We start from the raw sequence: 6,000 nt of genomic DNA, 5'->3' as shown, positions 1-6,000 counted from the left end.
TGACAGACTCAGCAGTGCATTGTTCTCTGTAAGAATCCAAGTTGGACTAATATCAGTGACAAAAGTCCCAGTGATGTCACAGTCATGTACTGGGCACATGCTGACAGTCTCTGTGGAAGACTATGTCCTTGACTTATAGATTAGTGGCAACGAAAGATCAGTCTTAAATGCTTTGGCTACTACTGCTTTTATCTCCATCTACGTACATGTACTACCATTTCCCTAAAATCAAGCTGATTTTATTTCAGAAATCCCTATTGTGATTCTGAGAAGTCTGTTAACTTTTAAGTAGTTTATTGGCTGTGAGTGGGTTGTTAAATGGTGTAGCATGTCTACAGACATCTTGCCCAGTTGACCCAGACAGCTGAGGACGGGCCGTTATATATATATATATATATATATATATATATATATATATATATATATATATATATATATATATATATATATATATATATATAAGTTTGGAAGGAACAGAGTGGTAAGTCTACATGAATTCCGTGGAATCCATTATATCAGAAAGGCAGCAAACAGAAGTGTAGGAGAGCCTATATGGCAGACTCTAGTGAGAACCTCCAGACTTTAGTGATTAATTTTAGGAGTGTGCAAAAAGACAAATTTGAAACTGTGAACTGAGGTTGCATAACAAGAGTCAGTAGGGAGATGGACCTCCATGGTGTAGCAATTAGCATTCTTAACCATGATGCATTCATGAGCTGCTCAGGGTCTTCGAATCCTGGTTGTGGCAGTCAGTCCATAGTCATCCCAGCTGTTTACTCACCCAGCAAGTACGAGTATATACATGTGTCTACATGTATATATCTGTGTATGTATACATTGAAATGTATATGTATGTATATGTGCGTGTATGGGCATTTATGTATATACGTGTGTATGTGAGTGGTTGGGCCATTCTTCGTCTGTTTCCTTGCATTACCTTGCTGATGTGGGAAACAGCTATTAAGCTTAAAAAATAAACAATATATATATATATATATATATATATATATATATATATATATATATATATATATATATATATATATTATCCCTGGGGATAGGGGAGAAAGAATACTTCCCACGTATTCCCTGCGTGTCGTAGAAGGCGACTAAAAGGGGAGGGAGCGGGGGCTGGAAATCCTCCCCTCTCGTTTTTTTTCTTTTTCCAAAAGAAGGAACAGAGAACGAGGCCAGGTGAGGATATTCCCTGAGAGGCCCAGTCCTCTGTTCTTAGCGCTACCTTGCTAACACGGGAAATGGCGAATAGTTTGAAAGAAAAGATATATATATATATATATATATATATATATATATATATATATATATATATATATATATATGTGTGTGTGTGTGTGTGTGTATGGAATTCAGTATTAAAACCAACAAAATACGAGGTTGGAACGATATGTCTTATGAAAATGAACTCTGAGGATAGAAGAAAAAGTCGTGACAGAGATAAAAGATATATATACATTGGATCCTGTTATTATATTTTTCACATCATTTACACTAAATCATCATCACAAATTCTACATGTTGCTTTTACACCAAGATCTGATGCGCCCTAATCCCTTTGAAAGGTGATTTAACATAAAGGTAAAACCCCAGCATATACTAAGTAAAAATCCTAAAGGCAAAATATTATGCTTTGAAATACTTATAAATTCATGTTCACCATAGTAAATTGAAATAAAAAGGATTAGGTAACCATATCTGTAAAATGTAAAACTGAAGTCTTAGTCAATGAAGTCGGACGCTTCCCTGTCAGATGTTATGGTGAGGGGGTCAAGACGGTGCCACGTAAATGTTCATGGGAGGTCAGTATTTACTTATCGTAAAGGAAAAAATAATGCTTATTTACTTATGTTCACCTCCCAGTACATAATACTGTATTATTTGTTACTGTGCAGTGTGGTTTATAGGTGTTTGATAGCGACCAATGTAATTTGTTTTTCTTGTTTTGCTTATGACAAGTGTTTGATAGTGACTAAAAGAGTTTGTTTTTCCTGCTTTGCTTAAGGAATTGTGTGTAGTTACAGTCTACATCATTGTGTAAGAACTTCCTATGGTCATGTGATATACGCCTGTAGGTTGCAGTGTGTGGTCTATGCATACACGAACCTTTGTCAATTGTAAGCCCTATTTTATAACATTGGCACCAGTGACATTCGAATCAAGCTGACTTTAACGCAGACTCAGACTTAAGTCTTAATTCAAATGTTAAATTCAACAGAATGAAAAAGGGTTCGTTATCTTAACATTTTTTTGTATTCAGTATCATACCAAACATTCGTGCTTCATAGGAGTGCACTAAGTGGATGAGAAATTCATGAAAATCTTCGTATTAAAACTGTAGTGGTAATGCATGTATAAAAGTGTTTTGCAAAGCTTGTTTATATTTTGTTATTACAATTGGGTTGTGATCAGGTAAAAGTCTAGTTTGGCTACGCATGCAGATTGCTTTGGGTAATGAGTGATGATGTGACTGCAATGTCCTTTGCAGAGCATGATTTACATTTGTAACATGCGCTAGTTCTTCACGCAAGAAAGGATAGGCTTCCCTGATTTGTTGGTGTTGCATGAAAGAGGAAGATATATTGCAATATGTAATGTTCTTTCTTTGACCAGTTTTCCCAAGTGAGCTTAGAGGATAGTGGACATTTATTCACCCATGCGCATTTTAAAGAATATATCAAATTGTATTAGGAAATTGCTACTCCTTTCGCAATCCAAGATGTTGGTAGAACCCTTGAATTAAGGGGAAGGGAATCTTTTTTGGCTTTAATGGTTTCCCTTTCCTCTTAATACTTTCCTTAAAATGACCAGGAACTGAATCAGCAAGGAGCTGAAGGCATTAAGGGTCCATATTAACTAAGATTTCATGTATGACTGACTCCAGCTTAGGTGGCTTTGAAGTATCTCTGTGAAGTAGTAACTTCATAAGTGCCCACAGGTTTTCCGTTGGATTCATATTTGATGAATTCCCAGGTCAGTCATTGAAAATCTCCACAGCATAGTCCTTAAGCCAGTCGTTGACTAGTTTGGCAGTGTGACAGGGAGCCCCATCCTTGGAGGGTAACTATGTCCATTCATAGTTTCATTCTTTGGCGACACTACAAGGTCCCAACACCATAGTAACTGAGACAACATTATATACAATAAGTGAAGCAGAGAACTTTGCTGTCTAGCACTGCACTTGGGGGTCAAATGGATCACAGCTTGGTTGCTTGAACACCATGTCCATCTGTCACAGAAAAGGTGAACTTGTCTTTCCACAGGACACTTCTGAACTTAGCCATATCCTGAACTACATATTTCTTGCAAAAATTTACTCTCTCTTGGTGTGTATGGGCTATGAGCAGTTTGGGATGCAGCTTGCAGCTCTGATGCTTAAGATCCTTTTGTATGCAGTGCTGCTCTGTTCTTATTGACCCGTTACTGAGCAATCTAGTGTTTTTTTCTTGTAATTCTTTTGCAGTCAAGCTTGTACTACATCTGCTTGATGAATGAGAATATTCAAAGTACATGCAGAGGTTTTTCTGGCCTTTTTTGGTGTTTCGCATGGGTCATTGTAGCAGTGCTGCCACTATCAATTATTTCTTCACCCATTGCTGTACCAGTCTCAAGTTCACTCTAGTAATATTAGAAATTCCATTAAGTGGCTTATTTCCCTTGTTAAGTGCAACTGTAAAAGCTATTTTGTCACTTTTAAGTTGAATATTTCCAACCATGATAGGTAGCTGAGGTATGAAGAATCCAGGGCATGAGTAGGAAGCACAACAAAGCACTCACACCTCCTACAACAGCAAATCTGCTATTGAGGTGAGCTTATGTGATATCACTGGTATGGCAGTATATTTCTTTATTTATTATACTTTGTCACTGTCTCCCACATTAGCGAGGTAGCACAAGGAAACAGATGAAAGAATTGCCCAGCCCATCCACGTACACATGTATATACGTACATGTCCACACACTTACACACACACACACATATACATACCTATACATTTCAATGGATACATATATATATACGTACCCAGATATATACATATATACACATGTACATAATTCATACTTTCTGCCTTTATTCATTCCCATCACCACCCCGCCACACATAAAATGACAATCCCCTTCCCCCGCATGTACGCTAGGTAGCACTAGGAAAAGACAACAAAGGCCACATTCGTTCACATTCAGTCTCTAGTTGTCATGCATAATGCACCGAAACCACAGTGTGTCACATAATTGCCAGTGCTTGGTAGTGGATGCCAGCTTCACTGGTGGACATCAACACTATTTTAGGTGAGGTAAAGTGATTAGCATAATATGATTGGTGTGTCTCTGCTTGCACCAACTTTATTGGCAGGCACTGTATTGCTGTTTTTTTTGCCATAGTGAGGTAGTGCCAGGAACAAATAAAGAAGAACAGCATCTGCTCACATCCATTCTAAATCTGTTGACCACTTGGCTCTGTTGCACTTCCATACATTCACAAAACAGACCTGGATGGGTAACTGTTGGATTGTTGAGTCCTTGTAAACGACCATCTTCCCAGTCTGTAGCATAAGTATAGTACATAACCCACATTTGATAAATCATTTTACATCTAAGACCTGTTTTGGCTCATCAGTAGGCTCTTCAGGTAGCTGAACAAATATGACTGTTAAAGGTCTTTTGAATAAGGTGTTACTGTTGTGGAAAGGATTTTGCATTATTGTCATGTTCTATGTACAGTACTCATTTTCATTTTACCAGTATTTATTATTGGTCTTTCTTTGTATTTTAAATATAAGATTTTATATTGACTGAAAGTTGATGGAGAGAGATGGGTGATTATTGGTGCATATGCACCTGGGCATGAGAAGAAAGATCATGAGAGGCAAGTGTTTTGGGAGCAGCTGAATGAGTGTGTTAGTGGTTTTGATGCACGAGACCGGGTTATAGTGATGGGTGATTTGAATGCAAAGGTGAGTAATGTGGCAGTTGAGGGAATAATTGGTATACATGGGGTGGTCAGTGTTGTAAATGGAAATGGTGAAGAGCTTGTAGATTTATGTGCTGAAAAAGGACTGATGATTGGGAATACCTGGTTTAAAAAGCGAGATATACATAAGTATACTTATGTAAGTAGGAGAGATGGCCAGAGAGCGTTATTGGATTACGTGTTAATTGACAGGCGCGCGAAAGAGAGACTTTTGGATGTTAATGTGCTGAGAGGTGCAACTGGAGGGATGTCTGATCATTATCTTGTGGAGGCTAAGGTGAAGATTTGTATGGGTTTTCAGAAAAGAAGAGTGAATGTTGGGGTGAAGAGGGTGGTGAGAGTAAGTGAGCTTGGGAAGGAGACTTGTGTGAGGAAGTACCAGGAGAGACTGAGTACAGAATGGAAAAAGGTGAGAACAATGGAAGTAAGGGGAGTGGGGGAGGAATGGGATGTATTTAGGGAATCAGTGATGGATTGCGCAAAAGATGCTTGTGGCATGAGAAGAGTGGGAGGTGGGTTGATTAGAAAGGGTAGTGAGTGGTGGGATGAAGAAGTAAGAGTATTAGTGAAAGAGAAGAGAGAGGCATTTGGACAATTTTTGCAGAGAAAAAATGAAATTGAGTGGGAGATGTATAAAAGAAAGAGACAGGAGGTCAAGAGAAAGGTGCAAGAGGTGAAAAAAAGGGCAAATGAGAGTTGGGGTGAGAGAGTATCATTAAATTTTAGGGAGAATAAAAAGATGTTCTGGAAGGAGGTAAATAAAGTGCGTAAGACAAGGGAGCAAATGGGAACTTCAGTGAAGGGCGCAAATGGGGAGGTGATAACAAGTAGTGGTGATGTGAGAAGGAGATGGAGTGAGTATTTTGAAGGTTTGTTGAATGTGTTTGATGATAGAGTGGCAGATATAGGGTGTTTTGGTCGAGGTGGTGTGCAAAGTGAGAGGGTTAGGGAAAATGATTTGGTAAACAGAGAAGAGGTAGTAAAAGCTTTGCGGAAGATGAAAGCCGGCAAGG

General features: G+C 38.4%; 1 protein-coding gene across 4 annotated transcripts in view; it reads left to right on the top strand.

The window, feature by feature from the left end:
• The first annotated feature begins 1,471 nt into the window (after nucleotides 1-1,471).
• Nucleotides 1,472-6,000, top strand: part of LOC139745738 (protein CASP) — a 39,899-nt gene continuing 35,370 nt past the window's right edge. The window contains exons 1-2 of one of the 4 annotated variants that reach the window (XM_071656252.1): nucleotides 1,472-1,817; nucleotides 3,737-3,822. The gene's annotated coding sequence lies outside the window, so the exon portion shown is untranslated. The remainder of the gene's footprint in view (nucleotides 1,818-3,736; nucleotides 3,823-6,000) is intronic. The other 3 variants (XM_071656250.1, XM_071656251.1, XM_071656249.1) reach the window with 3 other exon arrangements.

The sequence above is a fragment of the Panulirus ornatus genome, chromosome 62 (assembly GCF_036320965.1).
Source record: "Panulirus ornatus isolate Po-2019 chromosome 62, ASM3632096v1, whole genome shotgun sequence".
In the NCBI taxonomy this organism is placed as follows: domain Eukaryota; kingdom Metazoa; phylum Arthropoda; class Malacostraca; order Decapoda; family Palinuridae; genus Panulirus; species Panulirus ornatus.
Note: the sequence above shows the minus strand (reverse complement) of the source record. Positions and strands in the feature narration are given on the sequence as shown.